At 40.6% G+C, this 21123-nt stretch overlaps 1 protein-coding gene across 1 annotated transcript in view; it reads right to left on the bottom strand.

Annotated features, from left to right (window-relative positions):
* The window catches only part of LOC120537824 (neurturin-like), a 265100-nt gene extending 245418 nt beyond the window's left edge, over positions 1-19682 (bottom strand). Inside the window, exon 1 of the mRNA XM_039767046.1 lies at positions 18248-19682. The gene's annotated coding sequence lies outside the window, so the exon portion shown is untranslated. The remainder of the gene's footprint in view (positions 1-18247) is intronic.
* Between the last annotated feature and the right edge of the window lie 1441 nt (positions 19683-21123).

Here is a 21123-nt window from a genome sequence, read left to right on the forward strand (position 1 = left end):
TAACAGTAAGTTCGGTTGGTTTTTGGAACATTGGTTTGGTGGGGCCTACTTTCCAGGACTAACATTGTCGACTGACTTAAACCCTTCGACAGCTCCGGAACCGAAAGTAATTTATGAACGTATCGCAATTTGCTTGGTACGTCGAAATCTATCTTTGGGCAGTTCAGTTTTGGCATCCATCCTTCTGACATCTATTGGCAATCTGAGTAATGACAGCTGGGTATTAACAACAGTCATTGTTTAAATTTTAGCTGATCTCAGATCTAAAATGACTACGGCAACATAATTATTACTCCGACTCTGATTAGAGTCGTAAAATACGATTTGCTTTGAAAATTTGTTTGCTGGCAAAAATCAAATAAGGTGCGCCGAAGAGCTGAGTTCACGTCTCACAACCCCGTTTAAACAGGAAGCTCTTCATTACATTGGCCGAAAAGGTCTATTTCAGCCATAAATCAGGGCCATGATAACAAAATCATTTCAAGGACTTAAAAAAAACAAATAATTCTTTGCAGAGAAAGCATAGATTTCACAAATGTAGAATTTGTAGCCCGATTTGATCGGGCTCCCAGTCGTTAGTATGAACTTTAATGACATCCCATTCTTTATACGTATTCAATAATAATGGAGATGACCCACCCTTTGCAGCTCTAACATCTTCAACTCTTCTGGGCAGGCTTTTCACGAGGTCTAGGAGTGTGGTTATGAGAATGTTTGACCAGGAGAGCATTTTTGAGGTCAGGCACTGATGTTAGACGAGAAGGCCTGGCTCGTTCGCAGTCTCCACTCTAATTCATCCCAAAGGTGTTCTATCAGGTTGAGGTCAGGGCTTTGGGCAGGCCAGTCAAATTCCTCCACACCAAACTCGCTCCTCCATTTCTTTATAGACCTTCAATTATGCACTGGTGCACAGTCAGTCATGTTGGAACATGAAGGGGCCATCCCCAAGCTGGGAGCATGAAATTGTCCAAAATGGCTTTGTATGCTGAAGCATTAAGAGTTCCTTTCACTGGAACTAAGGGGCCAAGCCCAACTCCTGAAACACAACCCCACACTATAATGTCCCCCTCTACCTTTGGCAGCAATTACAGCCTCAAGTCTTTTTGAATATGATGCCACAAGCTTGGCACACCTATCCTTGGCCAGTTTCGCCCATTCCTCTTTGCAGCACCTCTCAAGCTCCATCAGGTTGGATGGGAAGCGTCGGTGCACAGCCATTTTAAGATCTCTCCAGAGATGGTGTGTGCCTTTCCAAATCATGTCCAATCAACTGAGTCCACAGTTGGGCTCCAATTGAGCTGCAGAAACATCTCAAGGATGATCAGGGGAAACAGGATGCACCTGAGCTCAAATTGGAGCTTCATGGCAAAGTCTGTGAATACTTATGTACATGTGCTTTCTCAATTTTATTATTTTTAATAAATTTGCAAAAATCTCAAGTAAACGTTTTTCACATTGTCATTATGGGCTGTTGTGTGTAGAATTCTGAGTAAAAAAATGAATTTAATCCATTTTGGAATAAGGCTGTAACATAACAAAATGTGGAAAAAGTGATGCGCTGTGAATACTTTCCGGATGCACTGTATATATACAGGTATATAAAATCCAACTTCTGTCTGTCTATGTCTGTCTACTTTTCACGAGAGAACTACTTAACAGATTTAGATACGTTTTTTTTCTATAATTTGCTTAAACATTTCGGCTGATTTCATGACCTTTCTTTTCACGCTAAGAATCATAATGTGCTTGGGGTGCCAATTTATTTGCGCAAATTCAAAGAAAGAAGCTACGGGCCAAAGGGATGGAGAGCCAGGTGGAACCCTCCTCACTCACGTGCCAGCCTCTGTTTGACTTGGTCTACCTCTCGCCAGGTGTCAGGGCATACCTACCTGCTTGTTAAACATTATCATCTACAGATTGTTAAGGAGTAACGTTTGACATTTTTGAGAGAGGAACATTAAAGCTATGTGTGTTTTAGAGGGTAGCTACTGATTGCCAGAGATATCACGGCCACCTACTTTTCTCCCCACATGGGGGACGTTCTCCTGTCAGACCTGATCATGATCAGATACAGTGCCAATGTCTATTGATTTTAAATGTTTTTCCTGTTTCACTACTACATGGGCACAGCTGCAGGGGACAGCTAATATAGATATATATTGGCTGGCCTAGCACTAACTCAGTTGTGGAATTGGCCAAATGGGGGAGGCAGCTTGATGGCTGAGGTCTCCAGGACTCTGAACTCAGTGAGAACCCCAACTACAAAGAGGACTATTTCATCTATGTTAGGTAGATTGCTCAGAGGGGACTGGGTGGTCCCGTGGCCTGGAACCCCTGCAGATTTTATTTTTTTTTCTCCAGTCGTCTGGAGTTTTTTTTTGTTTTTTTCTGTCCACCCTGGCCATCGGACCCTACTCATTTTCTACATTAACTAATGTTGTCTTATTTTAATTTCTTATTTTGTCTTTTATTTTTCTTTTCTTCATTATGTAAAGCACTTTGAGCTACTTTTTGTATGAAAATGTGCTATATAAATAAATGTTGTTGTTGAACAAATCCAAATCATATTATGGGATATCATCTACTGTTAAATTCTGCTCTGTACTTGTAATATTCTTGTCTACAGAGAGTTCTTTGAATTTCATGGTTTGGTTTTATCCTGACATGCACTGTGATTTGGGGGACCTTCTATACCCAGGTACACGTGTATCCTTATAATCATTTCCAATCAATTGAAATGATCCAAAAGTGAGCTTCAAACAAGGTGTAGAAACATCTCAAGGACAATCAATTGAATGGGATGCACCAGATGCAAATTAAAAATGTAATAGTGTGGGGTCTGAATACTTGTGCCAATGGGATGTTTCAGCTTTTTATTCTTAATACACTTGCAGAAATGTTTTAATTCCTGTTTCAGCCTTTTTATTCAGAGATATTGAGTGCCACTTGATATGGGGAAACAATGAATTTAAATAAGTTTAGCATAAGGTTGCAACATAACAAAATGTGCAAAAAGCACTGCATGAACTAACCTACCCAGTAAAATTCTTTTGAAAAGGAATCGATTTTTCTTTTTTATTTATTTTTTACCTCACAGGTAACATTTGAGTTTGGTTCAATAGCACCCCCTAGAGACCACAATTGATATATGTAGTAACTTTTTGATACAGAAGAGGCATAGTTACTTACATACAGTACATATGCAGTAAAACTCTCACAGAAAGGAATATATAATAATAAAATAACTAGCTATGACAGCACATCCTGCTGTCTTTGGAAAGGAGGCTGTAACACTGAAAAGGTGTGTAGCGCTTATGGCCATAAGCGCAAAAAGAAGGATGAGAAAATGGATAAATAACTTGTACACTTTGAAAGTCTACATATAAATGTAATTTGAATGCTTCAATGCTTTTTTGTATATTTACTTTTATGCTTACATAACTCCTTATTGAATTAAATAACATATCTAATGTATGTGCCTCTAGTGTGTGTTAACCAGTCTGGGTTTTAGTCATGAATTTCAAAAAACACAGGTTTTCTGCCAAGTAGATGGCCGGAAAATCCTGCCGACTACGCTACTGTGACCACACGAGGGCAACAGAGAGCCCCAAACCACAGATTGAGCAATACACCACACGTAAATACTGTAGAATAAAATAAATGATTGTTTATTTTTCTCCCAGGCACTTTCTCAATCCTCCCCCAATCACAAGCCACAATAATACAATAAATGATAAATCAAAACAATTCTTCCTCCTTCTCCACCTCCTTTGAGTTTTGCCCACTGACTCCCGACTCTGACTCCCCGAGCCATAGTAGTGAGCTCCTTTTAAAGTAAACCCAGGAATACTTCTGGTGACGTGACATGGCCTGTTGTTAAGTACTTCCAGGTTATATACAAACCAAGGAAGTCCTTCCCCGGCAGCTCCCTCTATTGTCCCCTAGGGATCCCTAAAAAGCTGTTCTTCTAGACTCAGCCCTGTGGGTGTCCAGACTGGGACTCTATATGAAGAACACTACCACCTAAAATGGTGGGGGATGAACTGCTCCCCTATTGGTTTCTGCAGTCTTTGGGCATCCCGATCAGGGTATCAATAATAAGGCATCCTGTCCGGGTGTTGACCCCAATTACTCCATTCTTCCTTTAGTGCATCCTGGCCAGGTAACGAATCCTCTTCCATCCTGGGCGGGATTCCCATCCGTCCTTTGGGGCACCTACACTAAGTAGAAATTGAGCAAGGCCCTTAACCTGCAAATTGCTCCAGGGATGCTATACAATGGCTGAACCTGTGCTCTGACCCCAAAAATGGTCATGTGAAAAGAGAATTTCCCCTTGTGGATTAAAAAAGAAAATAAAATAAAATAAATTGTGTAAACACTCCATGATCATTTAGAATTTGTCTTCTTAGCATTTATGTATCAAGGCATTTCACTTTAACGTTTGCTCTCAAGGTTGCATTACAGCAAGTAACGTACAGTTGGTTATATGTTAAATCCTGGCGACCATAAATAAATACCAAAAATGCATCAGTTTGTGAGTTTACAGATAGAGGAAATGGCACATGTGCTTGTATGCTGAAATGTAGAACAAAAATGAAAGCGGTAAAACAGTTATAAACACAGAGATCCGCTTCAGCCTTACGATCCATATTCCATACGTGGTTTGTCCAAATTAGAGTTCCTGGTGTGAGTTTATCACTACAGGCATGAATAAATATGTCGGCCCCCTTAAAGCTCATTGCTAAAGCGCCGCATGCTTCCTGAAAAGTGATGACATGAAAAGATATTGTTCTCTGTAGATCTGCATACCTTTGAGCGTGATGGAAGACCAATTGTTGCTTATTCTACAAAGAGCTTCTAAAATGGCCTAGACGTATTTGTTGGGATCCCTAGAAAAGATCCTAAATAATTGGATTTGAGGGATTTTTCAAACTTGCTGTTTTTTTGACAGTGATGCGGGCTCTACATCGGTCTGTCGTGGTGAAAAAGGAGCTGAGCCGTAAGGCAAAGCTCTCAATTTACCAGTCGATCTATGTTCCTAGCCTCACCTATGGTCATTAGCTGTGTGTAGTGACCGAAAGAACGAGATCGCGAATACAAGCGGCTGAAATGAGTTTCCTCCACAGGGTGTCTGGGCTTTCTCTTAAAGATAGGGTGAGAAGCTCAGTCATCCGGGAGGGGCTCCGAGTAGAGAGAGGAGTCGGATGAAGTGGCTCGGCCATCTGATCAGGATGCCTCCTGGACGTCTCCCTGGTGAGGTGTTTTGGGCATGTCCAACTGGGAGGAGGCCTCGGGGGAAGACCCAGGACACGCTGGAGGGACTATGTCTCCCGGCTGGCCTGGGCATGCCTTGGGATTCTTCTGGAAGAGATTGAAGAAGTGGCCGGGGAGAGGGAAGTCTGGGCATATCTACTCAAGCTGTTGCCCCCGCGACCCGATCTCGGATAAGCGGAAGAGGATGGATGGATGGCTGTTTTCTTGAATTTGTATCACACACGTTTCCAATCGTGTAATCAATAATTCAGATCATTTAAATGGAGAAAAGTCAGCACTCTGCTGTTTAGTGTCATTGGGTGTCCCACACTCAACATGGACTAGAGAAAGTAAAGGACAGAGTTGTGAGAAGAGATCAGAAAGAAAATGATAGACAAGCCTGTTAAGGGAAAAGGCTAGAAGACCATTGCCAAGCAGCTTGATGTTCCTGTGGCAACAACTGCAAATATTACAAAGAGGTTCAAGGAACACAGGACTGTTGCTGCCTTTGCCTTATGACAGGAATTTAAGAATCGTAGTGGACTTGACACTATCAACTACCAGACAGAGTCCAGAAGCCATTAAGAAGGCTAATAGAATGTCAGGTTATATAGCGCCTTGATACGTAGGATACAAGTCCAAGGAGGTTCTGCTCATTTGGTGGTTATGCCTCAACTGGAGTACTGTATGCAGTTTTGGTCTCCAGGCTACAAAAATGACATAGCAGCACTAGAAAAGGTCCAGAGAAGAGCAACAGGGCTGATTATGGGGCTACAGGGGATGAGGCATGAGGAAAGATGAAAAGAGCTGAGCCTTTAGAGTTTTAGAAAAAGGAGATTAAGAGGAGACACGATTGACGTGTTAAAATCTGTAAAGGGAATTAGTCCAGTGGCTGTGACTTTAAAATGAGTTCATCAAGAAAATGGGGACACAGTTGGAAACTTGTTAAGGGTAAATTTTTCACAAACATTCAGAAATCTTTCTTCACACAAAGAACCCCAGACACAAAATAAGCACTCAAGTAGTGTGGTAGACAGGAGGAAATAAGGGGACCTTCAAAACTCAATTTGATGTTATGTTGGAAGAATTAAGGTGGATAGGACTGGTGAGCTTTGTTGGGTGGAATGGCCTATTCTCGTTCAGATTGGTCTAATGTTCTTAAGTGGTTTTGGGTAATGTTACAAATTTGATTCAACTCTTTTAGGGCGGATGTTGACTTTTGTCAGCATAAAGGGACTAAAGTCAACATCCAGGGGCAGAGGGTGTAAAAAAACAAAAGCTATAAACGTTGATAAAACTTCCATCCATCCATTATCCAACCCGCTATATCCCAACTGCATGGTCACGGGGGTCTGCTGGAGCCAATCCCAGCCAACACAGGTCGCAAGGCAGGAGAAAAACCTCGGGCAGGGCGCCAGCCCACCACAGGTTGATAAAACTTGCTGTTACGTTATAGGTAAAGTGTCCAGAATGGCATCAACATCGGGCAAGAGAGCAAAGCGAATGCGCAACGCAATTTTATTTATTTATGTATTGCGTATTATTCCTGAATCAAACTCTGACTTAGTCCGATTTTGATGCAAGTGATCTGGAGATCGAAAATGAAAGTCAGGTACCTGCATCAGCTGATTAGTCCCCAGCTGATCATGCAGCAAAGTTCACCCTGGGAGGACTAGCAGACGTAGATCTGTGGGAGGCAGGCTGGCAAGTGGACTTCATCAAACAACATGGCGTGCTGGTGGACGCTATGGATTACCGGCCACTTGACTATATCAAGCTGTTTTCTTCCAGAACGTGCCTTTCAGCTTATGAATGACTCTTATGGAATAAGTCTGTGAATTGACATACTGTAGTGGCTCATGGAACATAAAACAGAGTGACATGTGTCATAAATAAGTATATTATCTTGATTTATGTGTGTAACCATTGCTTTGTGTGCCTTTTAGAAAAAAGAGTATTTTTGGAAAAAATATTCATCCCTGGGACAAAAGAAGAAGAAAAAATAATTAGCCCTAAAAGAGTTAAAGTTGATTCAGTTAAAGCTAAAAACTGTTAAAACTCTCAACTCTGCATTAGCATCAGAGCCTAAAATCAGTACTGCCTCAGTATAGAGTAGGTTTGAATAAATGATCTACCAAAAAAATAAAAGAAAGAAAAATTACTAATTACTTTTACTCACTCAAAAGCACCATCCTGTTCTCTTATTATCACGTCCTGAGAAACAGCATCTCCATCAACTATAGAAAAATGTGCACCTCATTCTCTTCAATTGTGACCTGGCTCCTTATGTTAATGTGAGGTGTGTTTGTCTTTTGCTTTTTATATTTTCTATTTGCCTTGACATCACAAAGTCCTTTAGTCCTGATTATTAAATGTTATTGTGAACTTAATAATCATATGCAGGTGGACAACAATGGTTGGCTTTTTCAAAAATGCAATTGTCAAGATTTAGCCACTGTTCCTCTCCTGACTGGGTTTCAGATTCAGGTTGTTTGTCTCTTTCGTTCATTCTTCAAGCTTTTATTTATGTTGATTATGTACATCTTTCTTTATTTTTGGTTTTGTCCATGTATGTCAGTTGCCTTTACTGTTTTCTGTTTGTTTTGTGGGTGGTTCCCCAAGAGGCGGGGCCACCTGCCAATCATTTCTAGGAACTGCCCCCTGTCCTATAAATCCTTGTGGTTCATTTCAAATGTTGGTGAGTTTAATTATGTTTTGTGCCTTTGGACGTTCATGCTCTGTGTTTGACTGCGTTTCTGGATTACTGGTTTAAAACTAAATGTTATTGGGCAACTCCTTTGCTTCTTGTGCTCTATGGAGCTTCATTATTATTGAAGAGGAATTTAAGAATAAACTTTTTTATGTTATAATAATTTGGTGCTTGCCCTTATTGCTAGCCAGTTTTTAACAGTGACATCCCCCTCCATTTGGCATTTATTAATTATTTTTGGAACCTATAGAGACTTAATCTGCTTTGGGACTCCTTGTACATGACAGCAAGACACCGATTAAACAAAAAATGTAGTGTAATCAATTTATCTCAAAATTATTGTTACATGTGACACGACCCCGGTGCTCTGAAGTGATTGAGAGTGCTGCACGGTATTTTTTCCCGTTTCCAAATACATTCGTCTCACCAAGGGGAGCCAAACTGCTAATCATGCTCAGTTTACAAGAGGGAAAACTTTCCCTCTCATCAAATGCTTTTTTTGAGTTGTCAAGGAATGTAAAAGGGTAAAATTGGGTGTCAAGGCCATAAAACTTGAGAAACACAACTCTAATGAAATTGTTATCTCAAATTGGTTCAGAAGAAAATCAATATACACATGTTAAATATCTTTCTTACTTGATCAGTAGTGCGGCAATCACTCACAACCACAACTCCTGGCAAACACATGTTAAACGTGTCTTCTTTAAGATTCTCCAAACTTTGCTCCTTTCGCTTCTACAGATGGCCATCATTTGCAGATAAGTTGAAGAAAGGGTGGCATATTAAATATTTTTCTAACTGGATCAGTTGCATCGCATTGACTACACTCATGGCCAAAGCGCCTGCAAGCACCTGCTAAACACATCTACTTTGAGATTCATTGAGTTTTGCTTCTTTCTGTTTTACAGATGGCCTTCATTTGCATAAACTGGCATACCCCACTTGTGGGAAACTCTTCTCTGTTGGTGTTTCCCATGCTACAACCACAAGCACAGAAATGAGCACAAGCACACACCTAGTAACACTCTGTCTTCTCTCCTTGTCTCTTGGTCACTGCCTCCTCCGCTCCTCTCTGCAAGCTTTGTCTCCTTCCTCCCACCTCTGGCTTCTCGAGCTATGGCAGGCAGCTCCTTTTATATTATTCCTGGAAGTACTTCTGGTGTCCCCAAGGCTTGGCCTGGGAGCACTTCTGGGTAAGGCCTGAGCCACACGAAGTAGGGCTCCCCGGTCTCCACAGCACCCTGTGGCGGCACTGACAGAACCCAACAGGGCTGAGCCCACAAACTCCAAGTCCCATGATGCCCTGTGGGAATCTGTGTTGATGTCACAACCCAGGGGGGCTGTCATGTAATGCCCTGGGGGAGGCAAAGCCGTGTACAGGTTATCTCCCCCTGTCCTTTCACGCTTTGGGCATTCTGCCCAGGTAAGATACCCTGGTGACGCCCTTCACAGTATTTAAAGATATAAAATATCATATTTACACAATTATTCAGACCCTCTACTCAGTACTTCTTTGAAGCCCATTCTGCAGAGGTTCCAGCCTGAAGTTGTCTGCAGTTTCACTTGACAAGCAGATCCTCTCAAGCTCTATTGGATTGAATGGAGACCCTCGGTGGACAGCTATCTTCAGGTCTCTCCAGAGATGTTTGACTAGGTTGAAGTCTGAGCTTTGGCTGGGCCACTCAAGGGCATTCCCAGAGCCAGTCCTGTGTCATCTTTGCTTTGTCCTTTAGCAAGGTGAACCTTCAGCTCAGTCTGAGGTCTGGAGCACCCTGGAGCAGGTTTTCAATACGGATATTTGTGTACTTTGCCCCATTCAGCTTTCCCTCAACCCTGCCTTTTCTCCCAGTCCCTGCTGCTGAAACATAACCCCACAGTATAATGCTGCCACCATCATGCATCATCGATGGGATGGTATTCTGCAGGTAATGGGCAGTTCCCTGTTTTCCTCCAAACGTGACATTCAGAACTGAGACCAACAGTTCAATCTTGGTTTCATCAGACGACAGAATCTTGTTTGTCACAGTCCAAGAGTCCTTTAGATGCCTTTCTACGAACTCCAACCGGGCTTTCATTTGTCATCTGGCCACTCTACCTACCAGATTAGTGGAGCGTTGCATTGGTGTTTGTCCTTCTGGAAGATTCTCCCATCTCCACAAAGGTTCTGTGGAACTCAAGCAGAGGGACCATTGGGTCACTTTTCTTACTAAGGCCTTTCTCCCTCAATGGCTCAGTTTGACCAATTGGTCAGCTCTTGGAAGAGTCATGGTTCTTCCAAATTTCTTCCATTTAAGAACTATGAAGGGCACTGTGCGTTTTGGAACCTTCAATGCTGCAAGATTTTTTTGTAGGCACAATCACAACAATCCTGTCCCTTAGCTCTGCAGGGAATTCCTTCCATCTCATGGCTTGGTTAATCAACTGTTGGGTCATCTACAGACAGTTATGTTCTTTTCATAATCAGTCCAATGAACTGAATTGACTATAAGTGCACTCCAAACACAGTGCAGAAATATCTCAATGCTGATCCACAGAATCGGATATATCTAAGCCCAGTGGCGTAGCTAGCTTAATGAAGGCCCTAGTGCAGCGCCCTGAGGTGGGCCCCTCCTGCCTAGCATACCGTATATACTCACGTATAAGTTGAGTCTTGAAACCTGAAAAATCGATCATAAAATCAGACCCTGACTTATACGCCCATTCAAAAATACAATTTTTTTTTTCTGAATCTTCTTGCCTCCTCCGATCTCGCATCAGTTTCTCAGACACATTGAATTTTGTTGCAGCAGCGCAGTTACCAATTTCTTTCACCACTTCAATGACGTTTAAATTAAAACCAGCTTCATATTTTCTTCGGATCGAATGCTCCATCGTAGATAAGAGATGCTCTTATGATAAAGGTGTACGAGGGTGTGAGATACAGGTATTCAGGTATTACCATGTGGTCACGTAGGCACAATACAAAGAAAAAAAGGCAGTGTGCTCTGTGGTTATTCTCTCAGGTGGGCGTTAGCATATCATAATCTCTTGGACCAATAGCATGAGTTTTCTGCATTCGACTTACATGACCGACATTAAAAATTACTGGAAATTATACAATAAAATCAAGTCCCGACTTATCTGCAGGAGCATGAGACCATTCATGTCAGGTGGGGTTGATTCTCAGCCAAGGCAGAGGGCTCACTCACAATATGGCCTAAAAACACAGCCATGAATAAAGAATGGGACCAAAACATCCACCAAGAGAAACGTCTCGCAAACATCCAAGAACAGTTTGGTGACCCACAATGAACAATCCAGCATGATGGAGCACTGGGCCATAAGGAAAAAGTGAGAACTAAGTGTTTGGGAGAACAAAACATTGAAATTTTGGGATCCATGGCCAGGAAACTCCCCAATGAGAACTTGTGGTCAATCCTCAAGAGGAAGGTGGACAAACAAAAACCCACCAAATCTGATAAACTCCAAGCATTGATTATGCAGGAATGGGCTGCCATCAGTCAGGACAGCGTTTCTCAACCTTTAAGTATTTGCGACCCGGGTTTTCATAACAGTTTTAATCGTGCCCCCCTAAGGTTTTTTTGAAAGTAGCCCACTAATACCAATTTGTTCTTTTTTAATTAATGATATATCATAGATGCATACTTTATTATACCTACTTAAGTTTTATCGACATTTATCTAACTATATTTATTTTTCTAGCATCAGAATGTAGTTTAAGTTAATTTGTTTTGGTTTCAATAGATGTATTTTTCATATTTTTGATTCTTGTTTTCTTTTTTTCACATCTTCGCGCCCCCCTTTTTGTTACTTTGTGCCCCCCTAGGGGGGCCCGCCCCACAGTTTGAGAACCACTGAGTCAGGATTTGGCCCAGAAGTTGATGGACAGCATGCCAGGGTGAATAGCAAAGGTCTTGAAAAAGAAAGAAGGGCCAACACTGCAAATCTTAACTCTGTGCATAAACTTAATATAACCCTCTTTAATAAAAGCCCTGTGTGTGTCCAGGAGTCCGTGTGTGTGTGTTTTCTGGTGAAGTGCGCATGTGCGGGCTGCGCCGCACATCGCACCATGCCCTGCCCATGTGCACGGCACCGTGGACGCATACCCACTAGAAGCTGGGCACACAGTGAATGGCCTAGCCGCTGCCGTGCATGATAAGTTAATAAAGCACACACACTGGAAGCTGGGCATAGAGTGAATGGCCTTGCCACGGCTGCGCGTGATAAGAAATAAAGGACAACATTGCTGGGGAGAGTGCTGATTGGGTAGTCGCGGCCGCGCACATAAAATCTGTTGCTGGGGAGACGCCACACATACAATAATCAGCTGCACGCCAGCACAGATTAAAATACTTGCTGGGGAGACGCCACGAGCACGATTATCAGCTACACGCCACACATTAAATCAGTTGCTGGGGACACTCTGCTGATTGCCCACTGTTGTGACAGAAAATTAAAGTCATATTACGGACATCAAAGCCAGTATTACTGTCAGAGAAAATTACCGGCATTTTACGGAAATACAAAGCAGTATTACTGCGAGAGAAAATTAAAGACACACAATACAGTGACAAATATTACAGCCACATACAAGAGAAAATATTACGGAAGTATCTACTAACAACATCCATCCATCCATTTTCTAACCCGCTGAATCTGAATAGGGTCACGGGGGTCTGCTGGAGCCAATCCCAGCCAACACAGGGCAGGAACCAATCCTGGGCAGGGTGCCAACCCACCGCAGGACACACACAAACACCAATCACACACTAGGGCCAATTCAGAATCGCCAATCCAACTAACATGCATGTCTTTGGATTGTGGGAGGAAACCGGAGTGCCCGGAGGAAACCCACGCAGACACAGGGAGAACATGCAAACTTCACGCAGGGAGGACCCGGGAAGCGAACCCGGGTCCCCTAACTGTGAGGCAGCAGCGCTACCACTGTGCCACTGTGTCACCCTACTAACAACATGCCACCCAAAAAAAAGGACAAAAGACACAGACAATCAAATCCTATATAAGCAACATCTCCTGGAAGAACGGTCAGCTCAACAAGTAAACATCAACAAAATGAAGGCTGAAAGACAAAAAAAAAAAAAAAAAGAGCAAATAGATAGATTGAAAAAAAAGAAAATGAACGTCAGAAAAACACTCAGAAGAGCAAACCTTACAAATAGTTGGTATTTTATTTGCCAGAACCAGTATTCAGCCACGGCCAGTTATATGTTGCATTATCAAGAGTTAGAAATATTCCAGATGTTGTTGTCAGGGATGTAGAGGGTCCTGAACAAGGCACACTGTTGCCAAACTCAGACAGAATATTTACAAGAAATGTTGTCTATAATGAAATTGTATAGAAAAATAGAAAATTTTACCTAAATATCTTCTTCACATATTTTGTCCTACAGATTGTTACAAAGTTTTACACTAAGGCAATATTAATTATACTTACTGTATTGTCATATACGTGTCTATTTTATTTTTATTATTATTTTATTTTAGGCAGACTGTTCCTACTAATGTTTATGCACTACTCTTCTAGCGCCCGTTATTTTAATGTCTGGTTGTCAATAAAAGCCTTTGAAACTTCTGAAATGCTTGTAATTCTACTTCAGTATACCAAAGAAACATCTGACAAAAAGATCTAAAAAAACTAAAGCAGCAAACTTTGTGAACACCAACACTTGGGTCATTTTTAAAGCTTTTGGCCACGACTGTACATGTATACAGTGGAAATACAGTAAATACTAAGTTCTCAGTAAAGGCTCTGAGTACTTGTTTCAAATGGATTTTTCACTTTTTTATTTTAATAAATTGGAAAAAATCCAAAAGTCCTGTTTTTCTTTGGCATTCTGGGGCTATTGAGTGATGTTGATTTAATAAAAAAAATTAATTTAGATGATTTTAACACAATGTTGCAAAATAACAAAATGTGTGAAAAGCCTCAGTACTTTGTAAAGAAACTACACATACAGTACATATACAGTATAGATACATACATGCACTTTATTAGGTACACCTTGCTAGTCCCTGGTTGGACCCCCTTATGCCTTCAGAACTGCCATATTTCTTCATGGCACAGATTCAACAAGATATTGGAAACATTCCTCCAGGATTTTGCTCCATATTGACATAATGGCATCACGCAATTGCTGCAGATTTGTCAGATGAACATCTGTGATGAGAATCTCTCGTTCCACCACATCCCAAAGGTGCTTTACTGGATTGAGATCTGGGGAATGTGGAGGCCATTTGAGTCAAGTGAACTCCTTGTCATGTTCAAGAAACCAGTGTGAGATGATCTGACCTTTGTGACATTCTGCTGGAATTGGCCATCAGAAGATGCAGTCATAAAGGGATGGACATGCAACAATACTCAGCTAGGCTGTGGTATTTAAACGATACTCAGTTGGTACTAAGGGGCACAAAGTGTGCCAAAAATTTCACCCACACCATTACACCAACAGCAAAAACCTGAACCGCTGATACAAGGCAGGATGGAGCCATGCTTCATGTTATTGACACCAAATTCTGACCCTACCATCTCATCAGACCAGGAAACATTTTTCCAATCTTCTATTGTCCAGTTTTGGTGAGCCCATGTGAATTGTAGCCACAGTTGCCTGTTCTTAGCTGACAGGAGTGGCACCTGCTGTGGTCTATTGCTGCTGTAGCCCACCTGCTTCCAGGTTTGACATGTTGTATGTTCAGAGATGTTCTTCTGCATACCTCAGCTGTAACTAGTACTTATTTGACTTGCTTTTGCCTTTCTATCAGTTTTGCCATTCTCCTATGACATCTGGCACACACATTTTCACCTAGACAACTGCTGCTCACTGGATATTTTCCCTTTTTCAGACCATCCTCTGTAAACCCTAGAGATGTCTGTGCATGAAAATCCCAGTAGATCAGTGGTTTCTGAAGTACTCAGACCAGCCTGCCTGACACCAACAACCATGCCATGTTTAAAGTCACTTCAGTCACCTTTCTTCTTCCTAATTCTGATGCTCAGCTTGAACTTCAGCAGGTCATTTTGACAATGCATACGTATCATTAAGTCGCTGCCATGTGATTGGCTAATTAGACGTTTGCATTAATAAGCAGTTAAGCAGGTGTACCTAATAAAGTGGCCAGTGAGTGTGTATGTATGTATGTGTATATAATTATATATATATATATATATATATATATATATATATATATATATATATATATATATATATATATATATATATATATATATATATATATATATGTATGTATATGTGTATGTGTGTATGTATATATAGTTTCTTTGGAAAGCACTGAGACTTTTCACGCATGCTCATCAGAGGGTCAACATCCAGGCCACTCTGGGACACCAGGGGGCGACATCACTGTCTTATCTGTCTCTTTTTTCAACCCACAGCTCAGAGAAGATGCCCCTTGAGAATAACTGACTCCACCCTTTCCGCCAATGAGCTATCAAATCAGAGCAATGCCAAACAAAAGCATCTCATTTGGGAGATGAGCCACCCACCGGACGGAGCTCCAACCCTGAAATCTGACTTCTCTGTAGAGCTTACCAACTTCAGCCACAGCTCAACCATGCCTTTTTGTTCTTTATTGTGCAATTGTGTGTCTGTTACTTTGCCTTACCTTAATGTTCCAAATAAATGGGGTGGCCTGGATGGATTCCCAAAATTTCAATTTGTACTCTTGCATTTATCTCAGTCGACAATAATATATATAATAAATATAATACATATATATATATATGAGAGTGAAAGAGAAACACAGAGAGAATGTCAATGAATGTGATATGCATTTCAACACATACAGTACTGTATAAGGAAATACAGACAGTATAATCAGTATAAGCAGAAATTTGTCAGTATGACATACACTTCTGTCTTTCTTCTGCTAGTTAATTCATTTCAAAAGTTTTAATGAGCTATTTGAATGCTGTTTGTGAAGGGTGTTGTTGCACTTTTTATACACAAACAAAAAGAAATAGAACTGACTGCATTTGCAATAACAAGCATATGTAACGTTTATATACATAACCTGAAGAAAGAAGGAAACTCTACTGTATTTCCATGAATATACTTTTGTGAGCTACGTACTTTAACACCACTGTAGGACTACTGTATAGTTAACGGTAGTGATTCTAATGTGCAGTTTGACACTAGAGTGTAGATAGATAGATAGATAGATAGATAGATAGATAGATAGATAGATAGATAGATAGATAGATAAAGCACTATATAATAAATAGATAGATAGATAGATAGATAGATAGATAGATAGATAGATAGATAGATAGATAGATAGATAGATAGATAGATAAGAAAGGCACTATATAATAGATTAATAGACTTAAAAGTAAAAGTGCCAAAGTCGTTCTTTATTGCAAATGCCATAGATTATCCATTTTTGAATCCCAAAGAATCCATGCACATGAACGCTCCAGGAGAAACTTTTATTTATTTGTTTAAATTGTCAACAGTCTCCAAAATTGAAATACCAGTGGTTTCCTGATTTGAGAGGACATTTACTACATACAACAACACAAGCTAATTCAGGTTTTCTTGGTCTGTTGGTATCCTGTTAGGTAGCCCACCATCAAATCCCTCTGCTGACACGGTGTGATCACAAACAGGTCACTTCAACTGCCTGTGCTGCAGTCGGAAAAATAAACATAACTAATTGTATCTTAAGCCTTTTAAGTAACTAAGGGTCAAGGTGTCAACCAAATATGTAATACTACTGCTACTACTACTAATAATAATTATGATTATTATTATTGTAATATACTGTATACTGCCATTCATAGATAGGCCATGTTGCAGGAGTTATCTTTTGCAGGCAGTGTGGTCCAGTGGTTAAGGCTTTGGACTTTGACGCTGGGGGTTCAGAACTGTTGCTGACATTGTGTGACTATAATTAAGTAACTTTACATGCCTGTACTCAAATTGGAATAACAAAATAAAAAGAAATGTGACCAATTGTATCTCAACTGTTGTAAGTTACCTTAGATAATGGTGTCAACCAAATAAGTAATTGTAATAATAATAATAATAATAATAATAATAATAATAGATTTCTGCTTCACCAGCATATTAGGAACCTTTTCAAAGCCCAAAGAACCAATGTGATATGCAAACAACCGTTCCCAGAGAGAAGTGGTTTCTTTGTCAGGCAAGAGTTCTACGAGAAACCACATAATCCAATTAAGTGCTATAGCAGAGCCAATATTTTTAAGCGCATATATGGCACTTACATGTAACGTTGTAATGGATAAAACAGCAAAACTGTACAGTGTTTTAGATTATTCTATTCCTTCGTCTGTTTAATCCGGTTTTACGGTTACGGGGATCTGGACTTCAGTCCGTCAGCAGCCAGCGTGCTGCATAAATAAACCGTTAACAGTTTGGCAAGCTAGATAGATGCATTACAAAACACATTCTAATAGATAGATAGATAGATAGATAGATAGATAGATAGAACTTTATTTACAGTTTAAGATTTTTAGAAAGAAAAAGAAAAACGAACACACTGAGAAAGCAAACTCCGTAGTAACAATTTCGAGTAGGAAATCCGAGCGCTAATCACAGCAGTAGGGTGGTACCCCGTCATTATATAACACCTCAAATAATGCCCTGACTTTGAGTATTTTTTTTACTAACGATTATCGCATTTTGTTTGACACTTTGCTTATCAGAGGACTGCAATTTTCTGCCCAACTTCTCAAAGTCAATTAATTTCAAAATAACACCACCTCCAAACACCCATGCCTGTGGCCCCGGGAACAGATCGCCTCCTCTCCTGCAGAGGCGTGTGCCTTGTCGGAACAGCAGCTAATTTGTCAGGCAAATAGTCAGCAGGCAAGTTTATGTGAATCCGAGTCTCTCCGCATGTTCACCACATTAAAATCAGCGAGGCGCGTAAGCTGCGGTGCACGCGTGAATTGCGCACCCCGGTCCTTGTTCGGAGTCACGTGGGTAACACAAGAATAAAACATGAATAAATTCTAACGTGGCAATCACGAAGAGATGCTTTGTCCCTGTAAACATTGCGTCCCTCATCATTAAGGTCAAGGAAACTGCGAGTCGCCACCAGCACGTACTGCGACACCAGTTCTTCCCCTTGCTTATCTCAAAGGGCAGATCAAACTTGACTGTTCGTATCACACACACGCAAGCACAACCAGGCGTGTTTCGTTTTTAAAACTTATGACTTAGAAAGAAAGAAGTGCAGCTTTGACCCAAAGAAAAAAAAAAACGGGCGATTGCCCCTTACCGTTAGCCCGGGTGATCCAGACTTCTTTGAATTCGTTTTATTCCTCGTTTTTAGGAACAGCAAACTGAATATTCCAAACTGACGGAAGAGAAAAAGCACCCAGGGTTCTCCGGATTTCCCAAACCATCCATAGATAAAAGGAGTGACAGAAGGACTGTTGAGAAACGAGCGTTAATTTAAAGCACAGGATCTTCTACCGTGCGCGTCTGGGAGCGAGGGGGCACACGGCCAGGAATCCAGGGTCTGCCACACCAGCAAATCAAAGCCCATGTCGCTCGCAAGTGTACATCCTCAGTCTTCTTAAGAATTCAGTGTAGCCAAATAGTGATGATTAAAAAAAGAAGAAGAAAGTAAGAACGAAAATAATCTCAATCCTACATCTTGGTCAAGTGAAAAAAAAATATATATATATATCAGAAGACAGTCCAGAATTGTCTTGGGGGCGTTAGGGGATTAGAGAGCGAGATTAGGACTGGAGTTTGCGGAGAGCTGCACAGCACCTGGCGAGAGTTCAAAGTGGATTCCAGAAAAAGAAAATTAAAATCAAATCCAGCGCGCTTTATTCCCAATCAGCTTGACGTGTTAAAGCTTCGGTAATTAAGACGTGCGCTTCAAAAATAGGCGCAGGGTGACGGGAGGGAAAGAAAAGCGGCAGGTACGGTGTGGGACGATAAGAGGAGTGCAGAATTAGAGTATTTTTAGTCTGCCCTCTTAATCTTGACGGATAGACTTCTTTCCGGTTTAGTCCATCTGACTATGCAAATTAGACCACTTCTAACCAAAATGAAAACGAAGTCTCCAGGATTTACAATACACAATAGACTGAAGTGTATCCCGGTTTTGTAATAATAATAATAATAATAATAATAATAATAATAATAATAATAATAATAATTTATTTAGCCTACCCACATCAGTTCTTCTAAATTCTTCAACTGATAAAAGCTGAACGTAATCGCCACAAAAACAAAGATTATATTATTTTCCTCAGGATCAATAAACACCAATACAAGCAACAAATTCAACACCCGTCCTTTTTCAAAAATGCCCGATATCGTCAGATCAGTGTCTTCTAAACAAATCATTCCGTTGAAAAGTTCACACCTAGCGACTTGCAATCCAGATTTGGGACAGAACAGCGTGGCATTCTCACTCTTGTTTTAGCAAAGGGTATCCGGTGAATGGCCCAAAATAAAAAATGATCATTAAGATCTACTTGTCAATTTTTTTTTCTTCTTTTTTCCTCCTCTTCTTCTTTTTCCTCTTTCTGCACATCCAGACCTATCCAAAGAGATCAGGCAGAAAGCTGGGATATTTTCCAAATTCGCTCTCCTGCGCTCCTTCTCCTCTGCGGAGCCCAACTTGTCTGCGGGATAGTAGATGATGGATGTCAGAGATTTTTTAATGAAGCGAAGAGAATGGAGGAAGGTGTGTGTTTGTGTGTAGGGTGTGTGTGTGTGTGTGTGTGGTGGTGGTGGGGGCCTGGGGGTGGGTGTACAAGGTAGATTTACACACACACACACACACACCCACTACTACCACCACCACCACCACGATTCAGGAGGCGGAGAAGGGGAGGGTGTCTGCAGGAGAGCGGCTACTGTCCTCTTCACAGCCCCTCCTTCTTCCAAAGACCAGAGTCAGATTACTGTCGGCACGCAAATAAATTGAAGGCATCGAGAATGCAGAACATCGCGACCAGAAGCACCCACACTCACGTGTCTTCCAGTGAAATGGATCCATACGCGTACACCTACCAGCAAGCAAGTTCACAAACTCACACAAAAGTATAGGTGCTTGTATGAAGTAAGTGCGCCGCTAGGGTGCGACATTATTCACGTTCCTCCTCGCACTCAATGTAACATGCTGACACTTACTGTAGAAGCTTATTACACGCACTTTCGCATTTCACCGCTAAAAATCGGCATTAATTAGTTTCAATTAGTTAAACATTTGAACGTGCACATCGCAAAGCATTAAAATAACTCAGGACGACCTAAGAAAGACATTAATCTGTGGCAGTGAGTTCAGAATGCAGCAGGAAAAATCTTAACCAGAAATAGAAAATCTGAGCACATTGCATCAGTTCTGTCATTGTTAAATTAGTTACTGGAATCCTTTAGAATTGATTTTGATATACTATTGATCGATATTAATAAAAAAGCTAAGTGACTGTATGTGGATCTGTATGTCCGATCGCTTACTATGCTTCTGCCGTTCCAACACATGGCACATCACAAACATTTGTAATTACAACAGAAGGTGCATTGCAAACATTAACACTGATTTTATGATTCCCATACCAAATGACATATAACAGACATATTCATTACATTTGTCATTCCAACAGATGGCACATCACAAACATTTGTAGTAGCAAAATGCATTACATTTGTCATGCTTACAAATGGTACATCACATCACATACATGATGTGTTATATTATTTAAAATTGGAAAAAATCAAATACTCAGTTAGAGGATCTGTACAGACTTTTTTCAAAACATGGCAGGATCTAATCAGTAATATTTTAAAATAAGTTTATAAAGCACAGAGAATTTATTAATTTAGGTATTTTTACAAGCCTTAAATTTTACACCGTTTGGCTTGCTCTCTCTCTCAAGGGTGGGGATCGATCTGTTCTTAACATAATTCTTTTTTTTTGTAAAAATTTGATTGCTATGTATTGATTGTAATAAAATTAATAAATAAAAATAAAAAAAAAACAAAAAACAAATGGTACATCACAAACATTATCACTGCATTTACAAATCCCATATCAAATGGCATATAACAGAGCTTTACTTTTGTCATTCCAACAGATTCCACATAACAAACATTTGTGGCAATCACTGGTAAATCAGTGTTAATGTTTGC

This window comes from Polypterus senegalus, chromosome 10 (assembly GCF_016835505.1).
Source record: "Polypterus senegalus isolate Bchr_013 chromosome 10, ASM1683550v1, whole genome shotgun sequence".
In the NCBI taxonomy this organism is placed as follows: domain Eukaryota; kingdom Metazoa; phylum Chordata; class Cladistia; order Polypteriformes; family Polypteridae; genus Polypterus; species Polypterus senegalus.